The sequence below is a fragment of the Triticum urartu genome, unplaced genomic scaffold (assembly GCF_056163025.1).
Source record: "Triticum urartu cultivar PI428250 unplaced genomic scaffold, HENAU_Tu73 scaffold782, whole genome shotgun sequence".
Taxonomy (NCBI): domain Eukaryota; kingdom Viridiplantae; phylum Streptophyta; class Magnoliopsida; order Poales; family Poaceae; genus Triticum; species Triticum urartu.
Genome location: NW_028260973.1, coordinates 1 through 5,838, shown reverse-complemented (window position 1 = coordinate 5,838; position 5,838 = coordinate 1). Strand labels below are relative to the sequence as shown.

At 40.5% G+C, this 5,838-nt stretch overlaps 1 non-coding gene across 1 annotated transcript; it reads right to left on the bottom strand.

Moving 5' to 3' along the window:
- Positions 1 to 262: 262 nt before the first annotated feature.
- Positions 263 to 334, bottom strand: TRNAR-UCU (transfer RNA arginine (anticodon UCU)). Its single transcript has one exon. It is a non-coding gene; the product is annotated as a tRNA-Arg (tRNA).
- Between the last annotated feature and the right edge of the window lie 5,504 nt (positions 335 to 5,838).

The window sequence follows — 5,838 nt, the reverse complement described above, 5'->3', positions numbered from 1 at the left end:
ACATCTAAAAGATACTAAACCTCAATTCCAAGAAATTATATCTTCTAGCAAGACATTCACCGAGCAAGCGGAAATCCTTTTGAAGGAAGCTATTCAGGAACAGCTGGAACGGTTTTCTCTTCAGTAACAAATAAATTTTGCATGTCTACTCTTGTTAGTAGAATAGGAATCGTTGAGAAAGCTTTTTCATTTGAATCATGCAAAAAAGTTTTCTTTGTTTTTAGTTTAGTATAGTTATTTAAAGAATAGATAGAAATAAGATTGCGTCCAATAGGATTTGAACCTATACCAAAGGTTTAGAAGACCTCTGTCCTATCCATTAGACAATGGACGCTTTTCTTTCATATTTTATTCTTTCTTTTATTTTTTTGCTTCTTCCGAGAAAAAACTGTTAGACCAAAACTCTTTTAGGAAATCAAAAAATCCAGATACAAATGCATGATGTATATATTATATCATGCATATATCATAAAGAAGGAGTATGGAGGCGGTAGTGGGAATCGAACCCGCAACCCCAAGGTTATGAGCCTTATGAGCTACCAAACTGCTCTATACTCTTAAACTAAAGAGGGGTAACTAGTGGATAAAAGAGGGTTGGATACGCCCCTCTACCAATATCTATACAAATAGAATAGTCCATTTATACAGAATGGTAAAGAGGGCTCCTCTATGATTATCAATTCCAGAAATCCATACAAATACGAAAGGGTATTTTATCCTTACCAACTGGATCTTGTTGCACCCGGTAACAAACATTCATAAACCATTTCTCGAAGTACGTGTCCGGATAGCCCAAAATGTCGATAGTTAGCTCTAGGTCTTCCGGTCAAAAAACAACGTCGATGAAGGCGTGTAGGTGCACTATTACGCGGTAGGGATTGCAATTTTTCTCGCATTTTCGTTTTTTCACTCAAACTCAAGGGAGAAACTTTGCTTCTTATCTTTTTTTTTAAAGATTGACGAATCAAATGATATTTCTGTTCTAATTTCTGCCGCTTCTTCTCCCTCTGAATCAAACTTTTTTTTGCCATAATGTGTCGTTGCTATTATTACCAAGTATACGGTTCTAATCCTAGATGGAAAAATAAATAGAAAAAGAAATCTAAAAAGGCAGATCCTCCCTCTCTATCAAGAGTAATGAACTAGGTGCTGATACAGTACAAAAAAACAAACTAAATTAACCAAACTTGCCTGATGTTGAGGCAATCAAGAAAGCTGCATAAGTGAATATATAACCCACGGAAAAGTGAGCTAATCCAACCAATCTTGCTTGCACAATGGAAAGAGCCACGGGCTTATCTCTCCAGCGAATTAAATTAGCTAAAGGTGTGCGTTCATGAGCCCATGCTAAAGTCTCAATTAATTCCTGCCAATACCCCCGCCAGGAAATTAAGAACATAAATCCAGTAGCCCAAACAAGATGTCCAAATAAGAACATCCACGCCCATACCGATAAACTATTCATCCCAAAAGGATTATATCCATTGATAAGTTGTGAAGAGTTTAACCATAGGTAATCTCTTAACCATCCCATCAAATAAGTGGAGGATTCATTAAATTGTGAAACGTTGCCCTGCCATAATGTGATATGTTTCCAATGCCAATAAAAAGTAACCCACCCAATGGTATTTAACATCCAGAAAACTGCCAAATAAAATGCGTCCCAAGCAGAAATATCACAAGTACCGCCGCGCCCTGGGCCGTCACAAGGAAAACTATATCCAAAATCCTTTTTATCTGGCATTAATTTGGAACCGCGTGCATCTAAAGCGCCCTTTACTAAAATCAATGTAGTTGTATGCAAACCTAGAGCAATAGCATGATGAACCAAGAAATCCCCAGGTCCTATTGTTAAGAAAAGCGAATTACTATTCTCATTAACAGCATTCAACCATCCGGGCAACCATAGGCTTCGACCCGCATTGAAAGCGGGGCCATTCGTTGAAGATAAGAGTATATCGAACCCATATGTCGTCTTGCCATGAGCAGATTGTATCCATTGGGCAAATATAGGTTCGATCAAGATTTGCTTTTCTGGAGTACCAAAAGCAAGCATGACGTCGTTATGAACATAAAGGCCCAAGGTATGGAATCCTAGAAAGAGGCTAGCCCAACTTAAATGAGATATGATAGCTTCTTTATGGTCTAACATTCTTGCCAATACATTATCCTCATTCTGTTCCGGATTGTAATCCCTAATGAAAAAAATAGCTCCATGAGCAAAAGCCCCTGTCATGATGAACCCTGCAATATATTGGTGATGAGTATATAAAGCAGCTTGAGTAGTAAAGTCTTGTGCTATGAATGCATAAGGAGGTAAAGAGTACATATGTTGAGCTACTAAGGAAGTAATAACCCCTAAAGAAGCTAGAGCAAGACCTAACTGAAAATGAATCGAATTGTTGATTGTGTCATAAAGGCCCTTATGCCCACGCCCTAATCGACCCCCCGGAGGAGTATGCGCTTCTAAAAGATCTTTAATACTGTGCCCAATTCCGAAGTTAGTTCGATACATGTGACCGGCAATGAGAAAAATAAATGCAATAGCTAAATGATGGTGAGCCATATCGGTCAGCCACAAACTTTGTGTTTGTGGATGGAATCCCCCAAGAAGAGTTAGAATGGCAGTTCCCGCTCCTTGAGCGGTACCAAATAAATGATTACTCGAATCAGGGTTTTGGGCATAAAGATTCCATTGACCCGTCAAAAGGGGTCCCAACCCCTGGGGATAGGGTAATACATCTAAGAAATTATTCCATCGAACGTACTCCCCCCTGGATGCGGGAATAGCAACATGAACTAAATGTCCTGTCCAAGCCAAAGAACTTACCCCGAAAAGTCCTGACAAATGATGATTGAGACGAGATTCCGCGTTTTTGAACCACGAAAGGCTTGGTTTCCATTTGGGTTGTAGATGTAACCAACCCGCTATTAAGGACAGCGTAGAAAGAAATAATAGAAAAAGAGCTCCAGTATAAAGATCCTCATTGGTGCGTAATCCTATTGTATACCACCACTGATAAACTCCAGAATAAGCAATATTCACTGGACCAGCAGCACCTCCTCGAGTAAAGGCTTCCACAGCGGGTTGACCAAAATGAGGATCCCAAATCGCATGAGCAATAGGTCTTACGTGTAAAGGATCCTGTATCCATGATTCAAAATTTCCTTGCCAAGCTACATGAAACAGATTTCCGGACGTCCATAGAAAGATTATTGCTAATTGCCCAAAGTGAGAAGCAAAAATGTTCTGATAAAGACGTTCTTCAGTAATATCATCATGACTTTCGAAATCATGTGCGGTAGCAATACCAAACCAAATACGACGAGTAGTGGGGTCCTGAGCTAAGCCTTGGCTAAACCTGGGAAATCTTAATTCCATAATGCCTTTCAAATCCTCCTAGCCACTATCCTACTGCAATAATTCTCGCTAAGAAGAATGCCCATGTCGTGGCAATTCCACCCAGAAGGTAATGGGTTACTCCTACAGCGCGTCCTTGTATAATGCTCAAGGCTCTAGGCTGAGTAGCAGGAGCAACTTTTAATTTGTTATGAGCCCAAACGATAGATTCAATGAGTTCTTGCCAATAACCACGGCCGCTGAATAAAAACATTAAACTGAAGGCCCAGACAAAATGAGCACCTAAGAAAAAAAGACCATATGCAGATAATGAAGAACCATAAGACTGAATGACTTGCGATGCCTGTGCCCACAAGAAATCTCGAAGCCACCCATTAATCGTAATGGAACTCTGTGCAAAGTTTCCCCCTGTAATATGAGTTACCACCCCTTGATCACTTATAGTACCCCAAACATCCGACTGCATTTTCCAACTGAAATGGAAAATGACTACCGAAATTGCATTGTACATCCAGAATAAACCTAAGAAAACATGATCCCAGGCGGATACTTGACATGTTCCCCCTCGGCCAGGCCCATCGCAAGGAAAGCGAAAACCTAGATTTGCTTTATCGGGTATCAAACGGGAACTCCGAGCAAATAAAACACCTTTCAAAAGTATTAATACAGTCACATGTATGGTAAATGCATGAATGTGATGGACTAAAAAATCTGCGGTTCCTAATGGAATAGGTAACAAAGCCACTTTGCCACCTACTGCTACTAACTCGCCGCCTCCCCACGTTAAGCTAGTACTTGTTGTTGCACCAGGAGCTGTTACGCCAGGCGCAGTAGCATGGATATTTTGTACCCATTGAGCAAAGATAGGTTGTAATTGTATGGCAGTATCCGAAAACATATCTTGTGGACGGCCTAAAGCACTCATGGTATCATTATGAATGTACAAGCCAAAACTGTGAAAACCTAGAAATATACATACCCAGTTAAGGTGGGATATGATTGCATCGCGGTGTCTAAGGACGCGATCTAATAGATCGTTGTATCGAGTAGTTGGATCATAGTCTCTTACCATAAAAATTGCTGCATGTGCAGCAGCACCGACTATTAGAAATCCGCCAATCCACATGTGGTGTGTGAACAAGGAAAGTTGTGTACCATAGTCAGTAGCTAGGTATGGATAGGGAGGCATAGAATACATATGATGAGCTACAACAATGGTTGTAGAGCCTAGCATAGCTAGGTTAAGAGATAATTGAGCATGCCATGACGTTGTTAAGATTTCATAAAGACCCTTATGGCCTTGTCCTGTAAATGGGCCCTTGTGAGCCTCCAAAATATCTTTAAGTCCATGGCCAATACCCCAATTGGTCCTATACATATGACCTGCGATTAGGAAAAGAATAGCAATAGCTAAATGATGGTGCGCAATATCGGTCAGCCAGAGACCACCGGTTACTGGATCTAGTCCTCCGCGAAAAGTCAGAAATTCTGCGTATTTGGACCAATTTAAAGTGAAAAAAGGGGTTGCTCCTTCGGCAAAACTAGGATAAAGTTGAGCCAAAAGGTCCCGATTCAAGATAAATTCATGAGGAAGTGGTATCTCTTTAGGATCCACCCCAGCGTCAAGAAATTGGTTAATTGGTAAAGATACATGAATTTGGTGCCCCGCCCAAGAAAGAGACCCAAGTCCTAATAATCCCGCTAAGTGGTGATTCAACATGGATTCTACATCTTGGAACCAGGCCAATTTGGGAGCGGCTTTGTGATAATGGAACCAACCAGCAAAAAGCATTAACGCTGCAAAAATCAATGCACCAATTGCAGTACAATAGAGTTGTAATTCACTAGTTATTCCAGATGCTCGCCAAAGCTGAAAAAAACCAGAGGTTATTTGGATTCCTCGGAAACCCCCGCCTACATCACCATTCAATATTTCTTGCCCTACTATAGGCCAAACTACCTGAGCACTGGGTCCAATGTGAGTAGGATCACTTAGCCATGCTTCATAATTGGAAAAACGGGCGCCATGAAAGTACATGCCACTCAACCAAAGAAAGATAATGGAAAGTTGCCCGAAATGAGCACTAAAGACTTTTCGAGAAATCTCCTCCAAATCACCAGTATGACTATCGAAATCGTGAGCATCAGCATGTAGGTTCCAGATCCAAGTGGTAGTATCAGGGCCCTTAGCTAGTGTTCTTGAGAAATGGCCGGGTCTGGCCCATTCCTCAAAAGATGTTTTTACAGGATCCCTATCCACAACAATTTTTACTTCTGGTTCCGGCGAACGAATAATCATTAAGTCCTCCTCTTTCCGGACAAGACATACAAAGAGACCCGCCAACTGTCTTTTTAGTGAATCTTTGAAAGATATATATTTTGAAAGATAGATTTTGAAAGATAGATTTTGAAAGATAGATATTGTGATTAGTTCTTTTCTTTACTATCTACCATCCTTCTATTTTTTTTTTAGTTAT